The sequence below is a fragment of the Chelmon rostratus genome, chromosome 19 (assembly GCF_017976325.1).
Source record: "Chelmon rostratus isolate fCheRos1 chromosome 19, fCheRos1.pri, whole genome shotgun sequence".
Lineage (NCBI taxonomy): Eukaryota > Metazoa > Chordata > Actinopteri > Chaetodontiformes > Chaetodontidae > Chelmon > Chelmon rostratus.
This window is the reverse complement of record NC_055676.1, coordinates 18,584,058-18,608,422: the sequence shown is the minus strand read 5'-3', so window position 1 is coordinate 18,608,422 and position 24,365 is coordinate 18,584,058.

Here is a 24,365-nt window from a genome sequence, read left to right as displayed (position 1 = left end):
AGTTAGACGAGTAATTGATAAATAAGAGCTGATTTGTTTCAGACAAACTGCTACTCCCCTTGTTATCTCTTTAGGATGAAGAATGAATGGAGATAAAAATAAATGCACAGAAAATAAATCTACCTGTACACTGATGCATGATGATGATGACAGTCATGTGGAGACTGTGAAAAGCCAAGAAAACAGTGTTTTTTTGGAACTGGAGCACACACGCAAAGAGAGGGAAAGCACAAGAGAAGGACAGGAGAATGAGGCAATGAGCTGGCGGGGTATCTGACTCTCCAGCTGCATGCTCGGGTAACTCTTTGGAACACAAAGGTAGTATGGCGGATGGGTGAACAGCCTGAGGAAGTGTTACACCCAAATGCTTCCCAGTTGCCGTATGAATTATTCCAGCCCCACTGTTTGCACAGGCTTTTGGAAAACAGCAAAAAGCAGCTTTGAAAGATGACTGGATGAGTACTTGGATAAAGGTTGTAGAGAAAATGAACTACAAAAAAAAATCCAGCAGGTTGCGAACACAAACACAGCCCTCAGCCATCGGAATGAAGGGCAGAGGAGAGAAAGAAAGCTGCTGTCCCAGTGTCCCAAGTTGTTTATTTTTTCATTGGCGTATGACTGATGCAACACAGAGAATGGAAAAACACCACACATATGCAGGTGAGCTAAAAATTCAAAAGGGACTGAAAAATTGCGACAATAGGAAAGCAAGTACAAAGAACAGCCTCCGCATGCTACAATCAACACACCTAAATACATCACACGCAAGCTTTGAGTCATAGGGTTTCTTCAGGCAAACAGAGGTTGAGAGCACTCAAGTGATTTCAATTATTAGGCCCAAAGCAAAAGGATCTGTGTGTCCTGACACCAAGTTGGGTATTAAAGTTTTACAGGATTTATTCACTTAAAACGTGAAAGATAAGGGATGCAACATATGAGACAAAGAACCAGGAAACACATTTTTTAGGTTCCAAACTATTGAAATAAATGATGTAATTAATAGCATGCATGTTCTCGGTCTGCATCCATTATCTTCCATGTTTGTAGACCATACATCTTATAAGATGCATACAATGTCATTAGCACATGGAGATCATTGTCATATCCCATGTCTCTGTTCAAAGAGGATATTTGTGCAAATGGCCTCTTAGATCCTCCTCCAATTGTCCACTGTCCACCTGTTATTCTGACTGCTTCTTGTCTCGTGTTCACAGACAGCTGATGCCTGCTTCAGCTGTTAATTCAGTATTTTGTCCGGGGTCCTGGACATTTCACCCATGCAGAGTTCCCCATAGTTGTGTTTGAGTAAGGGCATCTTTAGTCAGACTGCTATTTCCAAATGGATGGATCCTATCATCAGAATAAAAAAGCAAAAAAAAAAAAGGCGGCATTGAAACACTGCAACAGATTCAAAATGCTTTGCTTTCCTTTCATCTATGCTGCATGTTGCAAGACTACGTACAGCATACATCACTTCCCAAGGACTAAATCAGGGAGTTTCATTCAAACAACATGCGAGATATGAACTACAGGCACTCATGTCTGTCAGAAAGAGCTCCAGACTCTAATGAGCAATCGTCTGTGCTTATATGTCTGTGCCTAATTGCACTTTTAATTTACTTGATCAGCAGGCTCAGACATGAATGCATTTCTAATTGTGAGCTTCTCAGTCACATTATCTTTCCTTTTTCAGCACTCTTTTGTTGTCTGGAAAATTGATTTTTTTTTTTTTTCATCGTAACCCTGGAGATGCCTCTGTAAAACTCATAGAATAAAAGTGGCACTACTTTTGTTCGGCAAATCCCAGGGAGGCTCTTATTCAGCACCATTAAGAGCTTTTTTTGCAAACCATTAACACACAAAAAAATGTGACGCTTAAATCCAGATAGGTATTTAGTTTATTTTAAAATCATCACAAGCCCAAGACTCAATCTTTCTTTCAGTTCTTATCAGCAAAGCAGTAAAACCATCTTGTGATCCTGGTCTGGCTAATTGATCTTCACAAGATGTACAAAAAAGTGTAAATCTGGAAGAAGTCTTGTAAATTTACCACCTTTAAAACATATAATAAACCAATTCAACATCACTGCTACAAGCCTTAAAACGTCCTTACTCAACCTTGCATACACTCAGCTGTGCTTTGTGTTAACTCTCCTTGATATGTCTTCTCAGGCAGAGCATAGGCTGTATGTCACCCCTAACAACCACCACAGAACGTCACACCTTTCTTGTATCCGATGCAATATGCATGCTGCCCTCTCAGAAACAAACGCCCAGGACCTCCAGGTGACCTCCCATTTTATATTAGTTATGTCGAGCCGCACTGAGAGAGCTTCAAATGCTTGATGCAACATTAGCAAGCAGCAAGCAGCAAGCAGCAAGGAATGAACTGTAATTACGAGCCCTGGGCTGAAAACAATTCAACACATGAGGGTTAAATGATTGATAAAGCACGGCAAGGCAGTGACAAATGCAGTAATGCAATTAGCGAGAGCTTACAGCCACGCTCGCGACTCTGTGAGGCCGATTAGGCACAATAGCGCTTTGTGCTAAATGCCAATGTTGGCGTGCTAACATCCACACGCTGACAATACTAATATACTGCTGCTTAGCAGGCATGTTCAGCATCTTATCCTGAGATTCAACCGGGCACGTCTCTGTGACGTCACATATACAGTGTGTTTTTTCTCCATCCTCCATGTGGCTGCAAACCCTACTAGCAATTTTGCCTGCCTTATTTTGCTAATTTTCTCAGATTTTACTGATTTGGTCATTTTTTTTTACAATGGGTAAGTTGGCTTTGTAGTTAAATTGTTTACTTTTTTGTCTGTTTTAATTGCATTTATTGTTGATGTATAACCGGGAGTCTGCACAGGGTGTTTTATTTTGAAAATTTTGCTGCTTCACTGCACCATCCTGGTGGCTGACTTCCTGTCTTGCTCGATCCGCTCTGTGCAGATTTACTAAATTTCATGGCAACACATCCAATGGTTGTTGAGATATTTTAGTCTGGACCAAATGACCCAGAGACATTGCCATCCCTGGAACCAACCAAAAATTCAACGTGCGGGGTATCTCGACATGTTTTTCAGGTCACAGTGGGAGGTATTTCCAGTGTAAAGGAGTCACATGGCTGTGAGAGGTGAGAACTTCACTTGATCACTAAGGATTGAGAGGAGAGGGTGCTGGGTGGCTGCACAGACGGGAGATCTATTACTTGTGATAGTAAAACTCAGGCCAAAGGCTGTAGTGGTGCTGCATGCAAACACCAGGTTTGTGAATTTGATATTTGCAGCTCAAGGCAATCGGTGGTGGGAGTGAGAGAGGACTCGGGATAATTTGTTTAACTTCAATGAATTTTGAGAGGCTTAAGAGTATTTTGGGAGCCCAGCTAAGCAGAGGGAAGTGGAGATGGGAGATGACAAGAAGTTGGACAAAGTGCCAGAGGGTGCCTGTGATCCCTCAGGGGAAAATGACCAAAATTTGGTTGTGTAGGATTAAACTCTCTTGGACGTTCGGGTATGAGTCACAGCAGAGTTGTCACTGAGAATACAAGTGGTCTTCAAGTAAGAGAGGAACCAAGAGAGCACAGTCTCGCGGATGTATCGTGAAATAAATATCATTTTTCATCATAAAGACAGGTCCAGAAGCAGGACTGAGGAAAAGGAATGAGCAGTACTAATTAAAGCACAATATAATGGGCATCCTCAAAAACATCAATGCGATTCACTGAGGTTATTTGGTGGTGTCATGTAGGTGGAGTAAGTAATGTGATGGCCCCGGAATAGTCCGCTTATGCAACTTAGATCTGTTAGCATTTTGCATCCATCCCCATCTTTGTCCTGGCCCTTGGGCCGGGTTATGACAATACGAAGACATGACAGATTTCACCGAATGGAAAAAGTTCTGTTGTGGTTTGAAAGTGAAGCCGAGGAGAGAGCTGCAATGTCATGGTGCTGTGCCGAGGTGTGTGGAAATGTTCAAATCACAGGCAGCCTCTCGGGGTTGTACAGAAGCTCGGATATCAAAGGCCAGCAGGCAGTAAAGCAATTACCTGTATGTTCTCATGTGTCTGCAGTTTGGATTTCTATTCAGAGATCGCAAACCTGTCAAAAGACAGGCACGAATTTGCGACGGCTGCGACCACGTGTGTTCATGCGTCCATGCATTCACACACACACACACACACAACCTCACATCTCGCATGGCATGAACAGTTAATCATCCTTCCTTTGGCCAATGACCAACCTTTCCACATAATCTTGTACAAGTCTATGAATCCATTTGGAAGTCATGCACAATTTTGCAACAGGCTGCTCCCATTGCCATGCCCCCTTTTATCGGACTGCCATGAACACAAACACACACATTCACTTGTCCTCCATGCCAAATTTCAGCCTCCTAGGGCAAAAACTGTGGCCGCCAAAGGGTAGGAAACTGCTGTGGACTGACCGAGTGAGCTGTAGAGCTGCTGCTAAAAATGAAAGATAGGAAGCAATCAGACGACATGATTGACTACACCATATTACTCAATCTTAGTTATGTTAAGTGTAAACAGCTCTTTGGAAGATAAATAAGAAATAATGAATTTGTAATGACGTCCTGTCATTTATCCTTCAGGCTGTGAAACTGTTAGAATCTTGGTGATAAGGCTCATTGATTACATGGTGGTTTATGGGCACAAGTCATTACACCTGTGATGGTTTTGATCCAACAATGTCACTGATACTGCACACACCACTACTACATAAACAAACGCCACTTGTCACAAGATTGTCTCATCATGCAAAGTAGTATTTGGAACGCTCCCTGCTTGTGAAGTTAACGCTGGGTTTAATCCCCCGGTTTCCTGAATGCCATGCCAGAGCAGGATAAGATGACATGGCTGTCTGGCTAGACGACAGCTTCCAGATGCCTCTCATGTCAGTTTGTCACGGCGGGCTTGATGGCGCTTCAGGTGACAGGTAGGCAGTCTGGGAGGAGTGTGCACTGCCTCTTTTAAAGTGGTTTTGCAGCCGGGGTGACACTCTAAACTGATCTGACTAGCATCAAATCTGAAAACTTCTTGATCTTCTCACCTTCGGATCACACCAAGGCTAGACTAAGAAGATTTAATTTGCCTGTAGCTCCTAATAAACTGTAATTTGTCCATTTGGAGCAATTCAATTTTGATTTTTTTTATATATATATGCATTTTGTCAGCTTTGCAAATCTCAGACTGTTTATTATTTTATTTCTTGCTCTTTTTTCACCTGTATCCATGTATCAGGAACACACTGTTCACACTCACACTGTTTACACCTGCAAGCTGGTCCACTGGAGCAGCTGGAGGTTTAAAAATCATAAATTGAGATCCGATTAAACTCTCTGAAATTACAAGCCACGTTAAATTGTTTGTTTTACCAACAAGGTGTAGTGAAGAAAGGAATTCATTTATTATGATGATTTATTTTCCTCTCCTATCATTTTGTTACATCGGATGTTTCAGAGCTGTTAGACTTTTGAATGTACGTCGTACATAATTAAGTTGGACTGTTTGGAGTGACGGCGGTGAGCAGTGTTCGGTTGAATCTCTCTTTTAGCTGTTGGACTGTGTGAAATGAAACAAAAGAAATTAATAAAAAGGTGCTTGGATGTGTCTCACGCTTAGGACAACTGATATGAATCAGAAATTAGACATCAAGCCTGATTGAGATACGATTCCCACATGCACACACACGCTGACACATGAGACGTGAGTTTAATAGGCGGTGTTGTGCCATGCTGCAGCAGCTCATACTACTGAGGCTGGATACTGGAAGGGTCTGAAGTATTTTCAAGGATAATTGGGCTGAGGAATGGCTGCACATAAACTGGGTTTTCTCCACTCGCTTTCCACAATATGTTATCACACACCCTTTGTGGTGGGATTAAGATTTTAGTGGGTACCTTGCAGATTTATTTTGTGGGGAAAAGCCTCTGGGGCCAGAATAACCCTGCCGTCTATGCCTTAGCAAAAGAGTTCAAAAATCACGTCTCTTTCTATACAATAACATTTCAGTGACTGGTCTCCTATTGCTCCCCTAAAGGAAACATGGTATGAGGTTATGAAATGCTTTTTTAAATGACTTTTAATGGTGAACAAGGATAGAGCAAATACAGTAGCACATATACCATGCTATACATGGCGCACAGAGACCTTTTGTTCTGCTCCTGTAAGATTGTTGGATGAAAACGAGCAGATTCAGCGAGCTGTCACTGATTGACAAGGTGATGATTTTCAGAGGTGAGCAATCATTAAAGTTTATCCCACAAATTGAAGCCTTGTTTGCCTAAGCTGATTATTTTTGTTGTCTGGAAGACGGCGGCATAAACAGAGCCCCAGAGACAGTGCTGTTTATTCACCAACGGTGGGTCACAAGTTCAGACACAACAAGCTCATTCGGATATTAACTGTTCGGGTGCTAATTGGCAAAAAGTTAGCCATGGTGTGGAATAAAATCCTACAAATAAATGAACTGGGTAAAGTTCAAAGTAATTGATTTGTTTGTCATTAAAATAGCCGGTGGTGTATGTTGCTAGACGAATACACACGTTTCGAGCCCATATCAATGAAATCCTAATGCAAAGAAAAAGTTAGGACGCTGTGTTAAACGTAAATAAAAACCAAATCACTCAGTTGCAAGCAAACTGTGTGATTTTGAATGACACTATCACCTGTTACTAATGAACATGTTACCTGTGGAACAGGTGTTTTTGGAGTTTTCCATAAATTTCCCAGTCTTCTGGCAGTTGCTGGCATCAGAATAAGCATATATATTAATAAAAATAAATAAAGCTGATGAGATCAAACATGAAATATGTCGTCTTTGTGCTGTTTACACTATATGTGAAAAATTATTTGCAAATGATCACATTCTGTTTTATTTATGTTTTACAGAGCATCCTAACTTTTTAGAAACAGGGCTGTACAAGAGGAGGCATCTACAGGGTTAAATTACTAGGATATGTCTAGTGTTGATGGTGGCGTTGGCGAACAGTGATGTACTTAACTGTGAGAAATGCTCTCTTTTTATAATGACTGCCCAATTGTTTGGCTTTGGCTGCCTGTGACTGGAGGGTTCACTCTGAGAAACATGAGACTTTAAAGTAACTTCTGCACCTGGGTAATAGTGTGACGTGGACATCCCAGTGGTGGGTGGGTGTTCAAAGCATTTGACTTTGTAAACGGACCCAAACTTTGAATCTCCTGCCAATGATTTTGTTTCACCATAACTGTGAGTTTTCTTAATCACAACTATGTCCAAATATCAATGACACCAGCCTCAGCTGTAGTTTGTGTTTAGTGGTAATTAGCAAATGTTAACATGAATGAACATTAAACCACCTAAACGTCAAGCATGTTAGCGTGCTAATATTTGCATGAGTAGCTCTGAGGATGACAACAAGGCACCACGGTCCCACAACAAAGCCACGAGCGTCGCTGCAGACTCTTAGTCTTGGTTGACATGAAGTGGAACTGAAAGTGGAGTTTCTCACCACTGTGTTGACACATTCACATGAGCTTGTGCTCCGAGCCCTGCAGTTCAAGGCACTGCCAGGCAGGGGCTTGTAAGATGAAAATGAACAGTCGCACAAGGGGTCGGATACGTGATTCTCCTCTCCAGCCTCATTATCTCATGTCAAAGTCGCCCTTGAATCATAATGTATTATGTGTAAGGCTAATTGCTTTTGTTGGTTTACCCAGAATTTGCACCCCCACTCATCCAAAAGCTTTTTTTCTTCCGCAAACAGGAAGTCTCTCAGATTACTAATGCCAGTGCTTGAGTCTCATTTAACTTTGCACAATGTAAACTTTTACCATCATGACAACAGTATTGAAATTGATTAAAATTTGCTTTTCTATCTATTCTATCTATCTAAACAAATATGTATTTTCCTTATCAGGCTCACAGCAGCATCCTGGTGTTAAATTATATGACACATCGCAAAGATTGTTTGTCATTAACAGGTCTCAAAAGTTCATGTGGGCTTGTTACTTGTACGCGCATGACATCTAAATCCTGGTGTGAGGTAAAACTGTATGACACATCGCAAAAAAAGTTTTTCCTGAATGTGTCTTAGAAGTCCCTGTGGGCTTGGTACTTGTATGTGCATGACAACTGACTGACTGTACACATGCTTTGAATGTCCAACCATGCACACCAAAGGGGTTTCACAGTGCTTTAGCAATGTCACGCTGCTTTCAAATGACTGCAGTGTTTGAGGTTTTTTTGAACGAATGATTCCATAAATATTTCTGGTTAATCTTCCCACAGCGTCAAAGTTTTGTAACATTGCAAGTGTGGCGAGATTATCAGGGTTGTAAATGAGCTTGTAGTAGTGTCGACAACGCCACCTAGGGGGCGCACGATGAATAAACTGGTGTCCGATTACAACAGAGGCTACTTATTTGTTCCAGCCAAGAAGCGCACCAACGTGCACTACAGCCACCCCAATACTGCAGAGTGTACTGGGCCAAATAAATGTCAATGCAATGGTCAACTGGACACAAGCACATTTTCAAAATAAACAAATTGAAAGGCACTCAAACAAGCTAGACAGCAAATACTATTATAATTAAACTAAATAGTAAATATTATCATGAGTCATAAATTCAAGAAACACAAGAAAAGACATGGAAAAAAAAACGTTTGTATCATTACAGGAAACCAGTAGCATTCACAAAACCCCGACAGACGGCTTCAGTTCACTCTCGCGTGCTTCAGCAGTCATAGCACAAAAGCAAAATTTAAAAAAAGAAAGAAAGAAAAACAAAGTTTAAATAAGATGTGGAGACGTTAACATCGACACATAAAGACCAAACCCTTTGAGACAAGAGAGCAGTTTCGCCAAGGATTCCGAAAGGTGCCTGCAAAGTGCAAGAATACGCTGTAATCACCAACTGAGAACTGCACTTCCACAATTAAAAGTAAAGCAATCTTGCATATACATACTGGAGAGCAGAAATGTAGCTTTCCAAGCAGCGTGAGGGTGAGTGCAGGGAGCCGCCACTCAGTCATTATCCACTGCAGACCAGAGACAAAGAGACAAAGAGCTGCACCTCACTGGAGGCCAAGTGGAAGCCACATGAAATTAGCAGGTAAAATTAACCTCAAGAAGAGCGAAGCTATGGGAAGCAAAGGCCAAAAGTGGACAATATTCCTCTTATTCCATCTGCAGCCAGGAGACAATCGCTCTTAACATCGACGGAAAAGCTGCAAGAATGCATCCTTTAAAGTGGCTGGGGGACCGAATCTGGAAGAAACCAAAACTGTGAGTAGTAGTCACCTGGCTGATACAGTGCTGAGCGTCCCCGCTCAGTGATTAAGGTGCCAGAGCATCACTGAATCCAGCCTGGTGAAAATGTTAGCGGTCAGGAGGAAACCTACGCAAGCATCACTCTGCAGATATTTTGAGTTTGAAGCAGTTATGACAAAGACCAATTTGAAACTTTCAAAATCTTTTTGGAACTTTTCAAAATTTACTTTCCCTTCAGCAAAACTGTGAATGTGATGTTGGCCCGCAGATGTTTGCGGCCACATGTTCGTGTCCATTCATGCCACTAATATCTTATATTAACGTCCGTGTATATTCAAGTTATGGGTGGCAGCTCCAGTGTTTACTGCACCTCCATGAGATGACTCTCATTAAAGACAAAATGCTGACCTTGGTGAGACACAAATGGATCTTTAAGAGACAGGCTCTTCCATCACAGTGAAATGGAGCGCTCCCCATTTCACAATACTGCTATTAAGTTTCATCAAGGCTCATTACATGCTGACTCTATGTCATCTCCTGTGCACTATAAAATCCCTCCCTGCAAACATTCACAATAGGTATACTATCACACATACTCGCTATTCTTGTTCGTAGGTGCCTCTTACAATCGAAATTAATTATTTTGAGGTTTCTGATGTATAAATGTGCAAGGAAATAGCCTCTGTCAGGATGTGTGACCCTCCCATTGAAATTGTGCATGAATGCTATGCAGGCTTTCATCAGGAACGCATTTGTTACAAACACACCATTTGATATTTCATAGCAAAAACTATAGCATAGTGTTCATAGCACAATGCAATAATCACAAAGCAGTTTTATTCTCTCATTGTTCCAAATCAAATATGAGCTGAAATAAATCTAATTGGATCCTATTCACCCTCTGATTGATGCCACAACCGAATTATATTCATTGACTGGTACATTCAAGACAAACAAGCAGAGAAGCACACCAGAGAGGGAAACAGACGAACAGAAATTGTGAAAGAAGGCAAGCAGGGAGGCAGGCAGGATGGTGGGCAGACATAGCAGCATGCTTATATGATCTTGACCCAGCAGTCGATAGGGAAGGGCGGTGAAACCTGATTACAGACAGCCCACATCCTTGCCTGCTGATTTCATTTCCCTCACTCTGCTCTGTTGGGTAAAAGACAGAGGTGTGATGTTCTGCACCACTACACTGCACTGGCTTGATTAAACTTGTAAGTTATTTTTGCCCAGGTATGATGTCACCTGTGATGTACACATCTATTTCCCATTTATTATCGCCGTTTTCCATATAGACATATTTAGGGATTTTTCTTAGATAAAAACTGTCACAGGCTCAGCATTCTTGAATGGACCTGAACAAGGCGATAAAACGAGTGGAAGTCAAACAGGGTGTGAATGCAGTTGTCCATCCAACTGCCTGATGAGGTTTGAATTAAGGGCCATCACACCTCATCAAGTGCACTCTCCACACCTGAACTGCCTGTAGTGTCACACAGTTGGTTTACCTCCAGCTCTTTCTCCCCTCGACTGCACACACAAGTTACCTTCATTTGGGCGGCCTGTCACCGGCTGGGAGAGTCTCTGCATCGCCTTTCTTTCTATCCCTCTTGGCCCCTCATCGCTGCGACGGAGAGCGCGATGTGTCAGTGGCAGATAATGAGCTGTGATGCAGTCAAATGGAAATCAAATGTCCCCTCTCCTCCCAAAAAGAGCTTTTTTACTGAAGCTCTTTGCTCTAATTATTTTTGTGCTGATCAACAGGACATCGCTGAGATACACTTATGCACGAGCCACTGCTCTCTGTAGAAAAACATGCTGCAACTCATACAAATAAAATGTTAAAAAGTCCATTAAGGTGTGTTTCAGCACAATGGAGCGCAAAGCATTTCTGCAGCACATATCTAACTAAAATTGAACGAGCCTCTGTCTGTCAATTCTCTCCACAAATTTCATCCAATCAAGTTCACACTCGGAGGGTGTTTTGAGATCTCCTGAGATCTCCACGGCATATTTATGAGCAGTGCGTTACTACCGCCAGCAGTACACACGGTGTAGTGCATTCAAAAGGGGATCCATATTAACTGTTACATCGCCGAATAGCATGCTGGGTACAGCGCGGCACATTCAAGGACAGATGAAGAAAAAGAGAGCGGAGAGAATGGAGATCTTACGTCATTGCAACGTTTTTTTGATTCAGGAAATAGCCTGGTCCCAAAAGGCTAAATAGCCTGGTCCCAAATAGCATTTCAAGCAAAAATTACGCAAAAGTGACACAAAAATAACGAAATGCAACACATTTAACGTTACATTGTAAGCTTCGAGACTTAAAATAAAAATGTCCAAAATGTCCGTCAACATGGTCGAATGGCAGTGTTAGCTAGGTTTGAATGCTCATGTTAATTGTCGTCTTTCACAGTAGCTAGTATCTTGGTCCATTTGCTTCAGTTGTTGATCAATTGGAAAGCCGTGGAATGAGAACGATTTGTCAGATTCCCTACGTTTTTTACGACCTGCAACTTGCACAACATTATCCTTTAGATAATAGCGTTTGAGCTTCTCGCCCTGTGACATCAGAGGAGAATGGCCACCGGTTAGTTAGCTATTTAGGACCAGGCTAATTCTGGGAACATTGCGAAAGTTGCATCACTGATGCTTAAAATGCGTAACATTAATGGATGGTCATTTCAAGCAAAAATAGCATTCAACTTAATTGGGAACTTAACTGCTGTATCCGAACAGGCACATTTTGAACAGGCACTGTACCAGTTCAGTAAAAGAGTCTAACTCAGTGATGCATGTTAATGTCCAGGACAGTAACAAAAGGCCCCACTTGTTCTTAAAGGCCTTAAAATGAATGAGTGAAAAAAATTCACCTGAAGCCGTCTAACTGTATATGCATGGCCAGTATATTTCTGTTAGTACCCCTCATCGGACAAAATGCCTTAACAGGAAGCAGCACATACTCCAGGTACGAATCTAACACTGTGAGCCTCCACAATGAATTTTTGTTCCTCTCTCTCTCTCACCAATTTCCTCCACAGGCTCTGCTGTGTTTGAGCTCTTTCACATATTGCTCTTCTCCTGGAATTCACCTTTTTCTCAGGTGGTCCTGTTTGGCTTTGGTATCTCGGGTGAGGTTTGCTTGTTCAGTTACCAAATTGTCTAATGCTTCATGGTTCATTTTAAAGTTCCAATGACACTATTTTTCTCTGTCTATGGCTTCATCTTCCATTTTCTTTTACCTATTATTATTATTATTGGACTGTATCTTGAAGTTTATTGGGGTTTCATGTGGTTGAAAGAGTAGATAGTACACTACTGACCTCTGTTCCATTAATAACTGATGGAAATTTTTTTAATGATGTAACAATAAAGCAAATGTAAATTCTCTACGCTATAATTTGTTGCACCAATGTTACTTTGATTATAATGTCTTGTTAACGCCCCTCCAGTTTTATACAAATTAAATGCATCTGTGCAATAGAATATTATAACGCATGAGAATAATTTAACACTACCTAAAAGCAAGACCTTGTAACTTTTGAACAAAGAAATAACACACTCTTCCTCTTACAAGCACCTTTACAAGCAGTTAAATGCACCCTTGCTCAAGCCTATACACTGAGGATATTGGCCACTACAGCCTACTTAGCCTGCTATGACCAGAAGCTTCTGTTAACATAGGACAGATACTGATTACCTGACAATCATGAGTGTGGTCGCTGACCTGACGATAATCAGTAATGAAGGAGAAATTAATTAATTAATAAAAGTTAAAATATGTTTTGATTACCGCTTGTGATGTACAGCTACCACGCACACCATGCTTGTTTGACTTCAGTGGGAAGACAGAAGGCAAAGATAAGAAAAACACAGAAATATCACCAAACACTTTATGTGTGTATGAAATCAAATATGTGATAGAGCCAATGATTGCACAAAGATTTGCAGTAATAACCGCAGAGACACACTTCTCTTTATTTGCAGATAGCATGCTGAAGTCTGCACAGACAGCACCTAAAGTCATCAGATATTTTTATTTATTTGTGCCCATTCCCAAACCAACTCATGGTCTTCTTACGTAGAGCCATTTAAAAAAAAAATTAAAAATTAAAATGGTGCAGGAACTCATGTCATGTTTGACTTATCCTGCTGGGATGATTGGGGCAGAGGCATAACAATGCCAAAACAGGCTTTTAACTCTTTCAGGATCCCACCTCGAGAGAGCATTTTCCTCATTTCCCCACTCCCTACTACTCATCACTTCAGTAGAGAGAAGCTAAAATGTTGTGTTCCATGAGGGAAGGTGAGTGAGTGAGTGGACGAGGGAGAAATTAGCCTGAAAATAGGTGGCTAACACGCAGTCTGGGGGCCACAGCCCTGTAATTTAGAAACAAACGGCAGTGTGAGGAGTCTGTAGCTCGATAGCTTCCTGTTGTGAAACGTTTGTTTGTCACGTTCAGACAAAAAGAAACCTGAGAAAGAACCTGACAACCTCATTCTTAATGGTTTGCACTGTGTTTATAAAAATAAGAATCCGGTTAATGCTGCTTTTTCAGCTCAGGTTAGCTTGCATGTGTCCACCTCTTTGGTCCAGACTCTCTATGTTCATGGTCTCCAGAAGATGAATCTTGGTCATTGCTGCTCTGGTGTCACCATGAGGTTGGGTTGTAGTTTTGAGTGAGGCATCTCAACAACCATTGGATGACAGCTTCACAGAGTACAGCCTCACAGAGCTGTTATCGTGGCTATAGACCTTAGTCCGATTTATCATTTGAACAGCATAAAACAAGATCCTAAGACATGAAAAACCACCTAACATTGTCCTTTTGCTTCTTGAAGCTCCTCCTAGTTGAAAAAAATAAACCACAGAAAATGCTCACCTGCTGCGTTGGTGTTATTTTCTCAGGGAGTTCAGTTCTAGAGAAAATGGTTCTTCGGAGCACGCTTTGGATAATTAGCCGGGGTGAATGGCAGCCACCCCAACACCTCTGTCAAACTAGGAGGCTACTAATGAGGAGAGCACCACACTTTCACCCAGAATATATTAGCATCCCATATGAGGACACTGTCAGCCTCTGTTAGCAACCGTCCACCACCACTGTCCTTAGAAAAGAAAAAAAACCCTCCTATCTCTCTTTATCCATTTCTTTACGCGCTCATCATTAGACGTGCCGCTTCAGGCTTCCTGTCATGCCCTTCACGGATGAGGGTAGCGGATATGGGCGGAATACTCATTCCTCTGTAGCATGTTTACCGCACACTAACGTGGCCCTGTGGTCACATTCAGGAGGGAATTACCTTCTGGTGCTGCTTGTTTTTGACATTGCTGCAGAGAGATTTTTTTTTTTTTTGCCACTGTCGAATCAGTGTGATGCCAATAAGAAGCTGGAAAGTGATTATGACTCCGGTTACACGCCAGGATCATCTTCACAAGTTCTCAGCTTTCACTTCCGTTTTTCCACACAAGGCGCGTTTGTAACCCACGTAAGCAGGCGGAAACTCCGGTGACACTCCGCATCATTTCAAGCAGAACAGCAGCTACGCTATCATGGATCAATAAGCTTTTTTTTTTTTTTTTTTTTAAAGGGCAACACTTAGGCTTCAGTCGCACTGGAGTGATCGTATTCAACATTATGAAATGATCCTTGGCTGATACGTGAAATGTGTAACCCACAGTGGCTCTTGACATGTCGACACTGTGCACGTATTGGATACTATAATTAGCACAAAGACTATCATTTCAACTGCTTTGCTACATTTACATGCAGTTAATATTGAACGACAGAATCAGAAAAATACATGTAGTAGATACCTACATGCTAGCTGTGAGCCATATTTTACATATATTGTTTTGTGCTCTCCACAAACACTTCATCATATTATCAGTCAATAATATATAATATATATAAACATGATTTACCCCAGTGTATCCCATAATCCCTGCAGCGCTGTAGCTCCCACAGTCTCATCATCCTCAAGACTGTCAGCTGACCTCAGCTGTCCACATTATTAGGTTGGTAGTTTCTGGGGTGGGACTACGCTTTATTAAATGCTCTTGCTATAAAATCAGGTTGTTTTCTGTGTTCACTAGCAGGTTATAACAAGAAATAAAGGAATTGTAAGGTCCAGTACCTATCTCACCCCTTACTTCTCTCATAGTGTATACCTGCTCTATGTGTGTTCCACTTTGTGGTTTTACTGTGGCATAAAAACGGACAATGGAAGAACAAGCCTTCATATAAAGAATTGTGTTATCCTCCTATTGTTGCTTGTTGGCCCATGCTGTGTTAGCACCTATGGCTGTGATATGGAACGGAGCAGGTACAAAAAAGGATCGTACGGTGCTGTTGGTGTAATTCTATAGAAAACAGTTTTAATGGTTGTCGGTGGTCTTGTTTAAAATTAATGAGCTGACCTTTAATTTAAAACAAAACCATAAAAACATGAGAAACATCACCAACAGCACAATGCTTTTTTACATCTTCATTACTGTCTTGTTTAATGTTAATGAATTACATTAAAATATTTTTACTGTAATCACAAGCATCTTTTTTTATTTCTTTTTTTTTATGTTTATCCAATTAAAATTAAGCAATGAGCTCTGGAAATTAAATAGCAACATGCAGTCAGAATGGCCTGCATGTCATTGAATTTGTATTTGATCTGGGAAGTAAATGCCCAGTTTTCTTTGTGTATTAACATGTCGATTCTCAGCGAGAAAAAGTGCAAACAGTGTATGTTGTGATCAATATCCATTAATGGTCCGGCATCTGTTTCTGAAGCCTGTGATGCTGCGTTCCTTTAGAAATATTTTTAAATTAAATTCAAACTACCTTTTGGCTCACAGCTGAAACACGTCCCACAAACAATATAACACGTGTCACTGTCATCTCGCATTGATTTGCTGCAAACCTCCTTTTACTAGTTTGTAGATTACTGGACATGTGTTATAAACATGTAACATGAAAGGCTCTGTGTTTTCCATAATACTGTCAGGTATTAAGGAGTGGGGTTTTTATTGACACTATGAGAGAAAACAAGCAGCCACTAATGACTCAGCTTTGAAAATGCTGACTCTGCAAATATCTGATTTACGGTGGCCAACAAGCGCAAATGCTTCACTTCCAGACAATGCAATGGAAGTGCTCCGGTCCCACCTTTGATACAGGAAGAAAAGTGGACTAAAGAGGTGACACGACATGAAAAGGTGAGTATTCTTTTTTCACATTTCGCCTTTTGCAGTTTTAGAACAAAGCAACAGCAAGCAACCTCTTGAGCCCACTTTCCTTCCCGCTTCAAAAACAAACACTCTCTCGTTTGGTCAGGTCGATAATCAAGCTGTTCCACTTAGTGCCCCCCCCGGAGGCCTGGAGCACTTCTGCTGCGTTGTCTGGAAATGAAGCGTTTTTCTCTTGCATTTGTTTTTTAGACTTCGCATTTGTATTTGTTTCGCCTTTCTGCAGCACGTTTTGTCATTTGCAGCACGTTTCCATCGCCGTATTTGTTGTGGATTTCCGTCTGTGTTGAATTGGCATCATTTCTGAAGCTGCAGAAAGTTTCTCCTAATGGAAATGTTTTGGGCTTTTGCAGCAAGTTTGCCCTTATCGGCTGCGTCCTGATATCCTGGGTGAAAGATTAGAAATGGAACAAGTTTACATTGAGTTCAGTTCACACTGGCTGTTGAGTCACAATTCTTTTCTCCAATCAGTAATGAATAATAGTTTCTCCTCTGCATAGGCCTTGAAATGGAACACTTCCAGGACAGTTGCTCAATAGGAAATAACTTCAATCTTGCCATATTAAAACCTTATTAATAAAGCATTTACTGTAAGTGTGAATAATGGTATTTTTTTGCACACCATGAATATGAACATTAAGCACGCTGAATGACAGTCAATGCACTCTACACTACCAAGAACTCAAAGGCATATCTGACAAGGACAAACTGCTGCCAGGTAAATAAGGGGACGTGTTTGGGCCATTGAGAGTCTGCACAGTCACCATCAGTTGATATAGTGACACATTATTATTTTAAAAATCCATGCAGCGTGGGTTCAGACAAAGCCCAGGGTCACTGCTTCCACTCCTTTTCTGCACTAAAAGCACACAGCTGTTCTCTCACAGAGATTTTACTGAGGAATGAAATCCACTCTACAGTTTATGTGAATTCATGCAGCATGCAACTGTGTTATAGCTTCAAGTTTGTTCTCTGATACTTTTAAGAAAGTGATTCAACATATTCATCTTAATTGTTTTTAATATTTAGACGCAAGGTTTCATACTTTTATGCAGGAAAAGTAACGGAAGTCTGGTTAACGTTTTGCAGATAAGGTGAAACACACTTTTACAAGGTGACACAAGCTCTGCTCCTCTTTGCTGCAGCTCATACAGATATCACCAGATTTTACCTTCTGAGCTCCCACCAAAGCCAGTGTTGCCTTTTACTTAATTTTATGTCAACGCAATCGAAGGCTACATTCCTGCACTACAAATGAACAAGGCATTTGAATCTCACTTATTTGCCTCCGACTCAGTACAGTGGTAAACAAATTTCTTTTTCCAAGGAGAAGCCATTCATGGTTGTACTCCGCCAACTTGACCTCAATTTTCCTCTTGAGTGCTGGAAGAAGGGGAAGAAGCAACATTTCAAAATTATAGACACATTATAGGCTCAGCCTCTCTGCAGGCTCAACCCCCTTTCAAAATCACGCACGTAGCAAACCCGCCAAAGGTAGCCAGAGCCATCCGAGCGTGACTGATGGGAGCGCAATCGACCATGAGGGGCACACTTCTGCTATCATCCCATAGGAAAAACAATAGTGCATGCAGGAAAATCTTAGCCCTAACATACTCCGGTTGTCTCCGGTGAGGGAATGAGTGCAGCTTGCAGTGCCGAACCTCAGCGGAGGTGCCTTGGACCAGGGGCTCCACGTTATGTGTGCCTACTGTAATCGTCCAGGCTCACACTGTGTATGCCATGTGTAGTAATGAGAACACACAGGCGACACCAGCGAGGCTTGCCGCAGCACAGAGTAAATGATAAACTGCAGAGAGCGGAACAGTGGGGAAAGAGGCAGATCAGAGCAAATGCATTTTAGCGGCGGAGGGTGCCTATTGAAAAATGTCTTTTTTCAAAGTTCTGAGTCGCTCTTTCATGGCCAGCCGCCTCGCTTTTTTGAGAGGCACTCCGAGGACCTCAAGACAAGTTGACAAAAACATAAAAAAGACTGAAAAGTAAAGAAAGCAGACAAACAAACAAAAAAAAAAAAAAACAATCCTACACCTGGTATGGGGACATTTGCGCCCACTCCCTCTTTCTGTACCTGTCTATCTAATCACTGCCTGAATACAAATATCCAGAAGTCCCTTAACCTGCAGACTGGCAGCCTTAAAGTGCAGGTTTCCAAGAGTGTCGAGCATTGGAGCAACACATATCTATAAAAGCAAACAAAAAAAAAGACAATTTAATCTTAAAATATACAATATAAGGACAGAGATTTGCTGTAAATGTAAATTTATGGAGGTTTGATATTTCATATGAAAGTAGGTCTGGGCAAATCATGTTCTCACAATGGGATTTGCATGTTACAATCTGCATGGTCAGACAAGCAACTGTTGATTTGGCTTGGCTCAGCATTTACTGTCAGTACAGAATTAACAGCACTGTCAATTGTCACCCATTTAAATTAATGGGATATTTTACTATGCACATCAAACATTATACTATCACATAAATAAGACAAAGGTGGCCAGAATCTAAAGCAGGACAGTCTGCTACTATACATCTCGCATGAATTGAATTCGTTGTGCAAAAAATACTTGAATCACGGGGTGAAAATCAAGGCATTGATTATACCTTGAAAACCTTGAAGCTCAGCGCCGTTGCAGATGTGACAAGATCACTTCGGACATGTCACAGTACGTATGACTGAATTCCAAAGGTCTAATCCACAAGTATGGAGGCCTGACTCTCTGCCTGCCTCCTCAGCTGCTCCTCATCAAATAATAAGCGGCTGAATCAAGTTTTGTTTGTTTTTTAGCTGATGCCGTTTTATCTGCTTGCCTATTCATCACTTATACCCTGCAGGTGTTACCGTCATCTGTAACTTACAGTCAAGTGTTACTGGCTGATCACACAAGAAAGAGACTCATCAAAATTCATTCACACATCTTGCATGCGAAATAGGTGGAACTAAATGCAAGTTACTTGTTAGCAACCCAGAAACCTGTGAGCGCTGGTCAGTCACAATAGCTCTCTGAGCTAGCTAGTTAGCTTGGTTGTAACGGGATAATAAGCTCACACAGTTAATTGCTTTTTATGCTTTTTTTGTGCAGCAGTATATTACATTATATATTATGCTTTGGCAGAGGAAATTAATTAAAAGTGCATTGTGCAACACAGCTGATAACGTTTCTTTCTTGTGGACCCTCTGGCTGAGCCCTCTCAAGACAGCTTGCTATTGGCCACACCAGCCTGAATTTGTATATCAAAACTCATCAAAGTTGAATTTGACATGAAACATTAGCACAGATTTACTTTGTCCCCACAAGTGATTCCACTAAACTGTGCAATTTTATTGAAATAAATAGGTTTCGCCTTGAGATTTTAGGCGCTGGTGTGACGGAACCTTTAATGGGCATCTTCATGCATGGAGGAGAAGCGCTGTTGTGTGATGAGCAGATGCACAGACTCAATTCTGTTACAGAGGGGAACAATCTGGACAAAAAGTGCTGAGACTTGAGGCTGACATCTGTCCAGGAAATGCATTTTCCAGGCACAAACATATACCACAAAAATATAAATATGTAACCTGAAAAATGGTGAAACGATCTGAATTTTATGTGCACTTCACTTCATGAACATTATGCTTCTACTGTATGTACACTGGGGTATCTTTGAATGAAGTCATCTGTGAAGTCAGTCCATTAGTCAGCAGATTGGAAACACTCTTTTCAAAAGTGTGTTAAAACTGCAGAGCATGCCTGCGTATGTGTGCACGTTTGTGTATTCTATTTTATATTGATCCCCTGATGTTACAGTTTGAGGAGCTGAAAGGGGGAAGCCATTGCGAGAGAAAAGCAGCCATTACTAGGCTACAAAGCAAAGGTTTAAATGCATCAGTATATAAAGATCTTTGGTCAAGGTTAATCGACCTTGTTATCATGTGCGTCTTCGGGGATCAGCAGCTCAAGGCTGGAAGACAAACACAACCTGCTGGCCCCGGGCTTGGTTATGTATATGCTCCGGAGGCATTGGGGAAGATGGATCAACAGGAGTGAGGGTAAGGGGCAAGGACAAAGCCGTTAAGTGTTGATTCTTCTCCCCACGTTTGTCCATAGTTGCATTTTAAAGTACATCAGGTTGTTATTGAGTGGTCCTGAATTGACTTGGAAATTTCCTGAGAACCGCAGCACGCCAACAAAGAATAATAATGAAGGAAAGATGGAAGGTCGCAACACAGAGATGGCGAGAACAGAAAAGGAAAGGAGGGACGAAATGTATCAACTAGCAATTCATTCCAGTAGTCGGCTTGACATTACTATGTTTGAAGTTAGATTCATGTTGGTAGAAATGCTATAAAACAATGGCAAATTAATGAAAACAGAATCATGTAAATGGTGTTAAGTCAGATTTAAGCAGCAGCCAGCTGCTCCATGAGCCACCGTTAAACATGCTAAAGGCCCGTGGATCACAGTGAAGGATTACAGAAATTAGACATGTACCCAAAAAAAGTGATCAGGCATGTCCAACACAGGTCACATGTCAGTCCATCAGCCACACGCGAGACAACAAAAGCCAGAAGAATGTATGTAACAATGTCCCTTTGAAATGCAAATGTGCGATGATGGAAGTACAGAATTTTAATTAGATTGTCTTTGCATTGTAATAGTTGCTCCATTGCCGCTGCTCTCCAGCACTGATAATTCGTTAATTGCCCTTTTGGCTATAGCTGTGGCATTTAATTAGAAGTTACGTGGGAATGAAAAGACTTCATCAATTACTTCTCAGAGTGTAAAGTGGATGCAAACATTAGCAGATGCTGACGCTGAAAAGAAAGGTTAAACATGGAACAGATGGCAGTAGGGCTGCTGGTATCACTTTATGTCTGTCATATACAGTGAATTCACATAAGTTTGTTTCTGCATGTAATCTAGCAGCGGAAAACATGACCTCACGTCACCCACAATAAACATCTTCCCATTTATCCTCCACTGGTATGCAAACAGATTCTTTTTCTTGCAGAGTTTTTGAGTCTTCAAGTCAGCGGAGGGGAATGGATTTTTACTTGTGGAACTCAATATTGCAAAATCACATCTGAAAAACTCAAATATGCAAACATTTATTTAAAAAAAAATAAACGGCCTGGGTAATCTGGATCTTTCTGACTTCACTGTTAGCACTTTATTGAATCTAACTGTGAAAACTCTCCACAGCGAGGCATATGAGCAAAGAGAAAATGTACAGTGTGTTTACTATTTGCATTTTCCGACTTTCTAACGAGATGCTGACTCGGACAAAAATATATCATCTTTGTCTCAAGCACCAGAATGCTTCATTTTTATTAATGGTGCATAAATATTTCTTTATTTCTCTTTGTGCGCAGCCTTTACACAGCCTTTGCAATTTGTTCAACCTAAAGTCTTTCCGACTGTTCTACCTGCATGCGTGTGTGTGTGTGTGTGTGTGTGGCCCTACCTATTGTAGCTGTCTGCACCGAGGAACTAGCTGTCACATCTGATCAGGAAGCATATCACTCATGTTTCCGAGATTTAATTAGCAGAGCCTGGGCAAAGTTGCCCTTGGGAAGCCAGTTTTCCTTTTTCTTAATTGGTGCATTAATTAGATCAGAAAAGCACATTGTGTTTGCCCACTTGAAAGCTTGACACCGTTGAAGAATCTTATGAGTGTAGGTGTGTCTCTGCATGTAATATGAAAGATAAGAGGAAAATAATTACATCCTCGAGAAGGTGGGGGAGACAGGTTAGAGGGTGAAACCAAGGTCTAATCCACAGGTTCCTCACAAGCTACAGGTGGCAAGCTCAAATTATTGTACCTTTCCTGACCCTCCTCATATCTATTCTGACAAACTTACTACGTTGTGGTTCTGTTCCCTTTCAGCTTTCACCATTCGCAGATCTACATGTCTGCCACTTCTAATCATGCTCCAAAACCCAAACAGAATATTGAAAGAGGGATTACACTCAGTGAAGCCACAGAGATAACAGCTCACGCTTTGCAGGGGCCCATTACATCCAGATGATAAAAGCCAACAAAAGTGCGTGAGTGAAACCCATCCAGCTGCACGCACACACACACATCTTAAATTCGCTTCTGTGACACAATCGGGCTATTTTCATCTTCTTCAGTGACGCATAACAATGCTGCCATTATAGGTTTTCATGGTAAACAATGATGTGTTTCATAATTACATGTTCTGTGACCTGTACAGGTCTGCTTTTCACTTCACAGTCACACAGTAAATGATGCCTGAAAAACAAAATCTTTAGTTTTAACAGCATTCCAGCATCATTTATTCACTCACCTCGTCGCGCTTAATGTGGCTGACTTTGACTTTCAAATCGTCAGAATTAGTCTGCTCGCATCATCCGAATGAAGTGATTTTTTCTTTTTGTTGGGGAGAGACAATCCGCCACTGGATAGTAAAGGAATATGTGTGTGTGTGTGTGTGTGTGTGTGTGTGTGTGTGTGAGTGTGCGTGTGTGTGTGTGTGTGTGTGTGTTATTTTTACATTCCCATTATTAAATACGAGCAAAATGGAGGCTTAAGATATGCCTCAGTGCTCTCACTGCCTTATCACTCATCCTGGAGCAAATTAAGCTCATTATAATCCATTAGTGAGTGTCTTAGGGTTCCCTGTAGACTGAAGGAAAACATATCTAATATCAAACCTCAGTGAGAGGCTGGTAGCCTTCAGAAACATCGTAAATCCTAATATTTTCTGATGTTGCCGGCGAGGCTATGGGAGCCGTGTTGCCAAACTGCAGAAAGCGCCATCTATTGAATAGCTGGCGAGATGGATGATGAGAATTACGAACATGTGCTTAACTCCCAAGCTAGCTCTGTTAAGAAGTCTGCACCCAGACAATGTTCCAGCAGACATGCACACGTACAGTAGATAAGACAGTCCCCTCTGATGTGTTGTGCAGTTTTATGTAAAACACGAGCATTCAGCTGTCCTTCACACATCCCCTTATAATTGACTCAATTAGCAATCCTCACTGTCCCAATTCTCAAGCCCGGGGACTGGTGGGAAATATGTTCAAGTTATTCCATCTAAACCTTTGCCCGCCTACAAAGGCAGACTGCCTGAAAACTGCCAAGAAATTAGTCCCAGTGCTGCGATCAAACTACAGCTCAGCTGGAGAGAATAAGTGGAGATCCAACAGTCTTGTCATGTTCTATTTTATACTCCTCTACCCTCCTCTTCTCTCACTTGGTTTTAAAGTGCACCATGCCTGTAGCTGTCTCAAGCAATGCCTCATTATCAAGTGCGTCCCCAATCTCCATCTCCACTGTCAGTGTATTCATCACACAGCGGGTCCTATCGCCTGTTAGCAGGAATGCACGTTTGGAGAAACGTGGCTCAAATTCTGTTTTCCTGTTAAATAGCTTATTACTGAAGAGCAGAAAAGTAGACAAACTTGAACACCGTAGTAACAAACAGAGATGGGAGGAGCTCATAAAATCCACCCCAAAAATCAAATATTTAAAGGATATAATTATTGAGAGAATTTTAAGTGCGTGTGATATTTGCATTAAATACATACCAGGTAAATTTCGCCTACAGGCAAGCCAGTTCAGACTGCCTTGAAATAAAGCCCATCTGAGTAATGCTGAGTAAAAATGAACAGGGAAGTTTATTCTCATATCATTCTCCAGATGGGAAAATACGATAGAGCAGTAAGTACTGTTTAATCCCTTATACCAGCTACATTAGCTGCCTTTAGCCTGTGCATCAAGACATATGGCTTTTCTTAAGTCCCATACGAAGAATGTCATCCGTAATAACAAGTACCATCAACTCACAGAGCAAAGTATGTAATAGTGAACA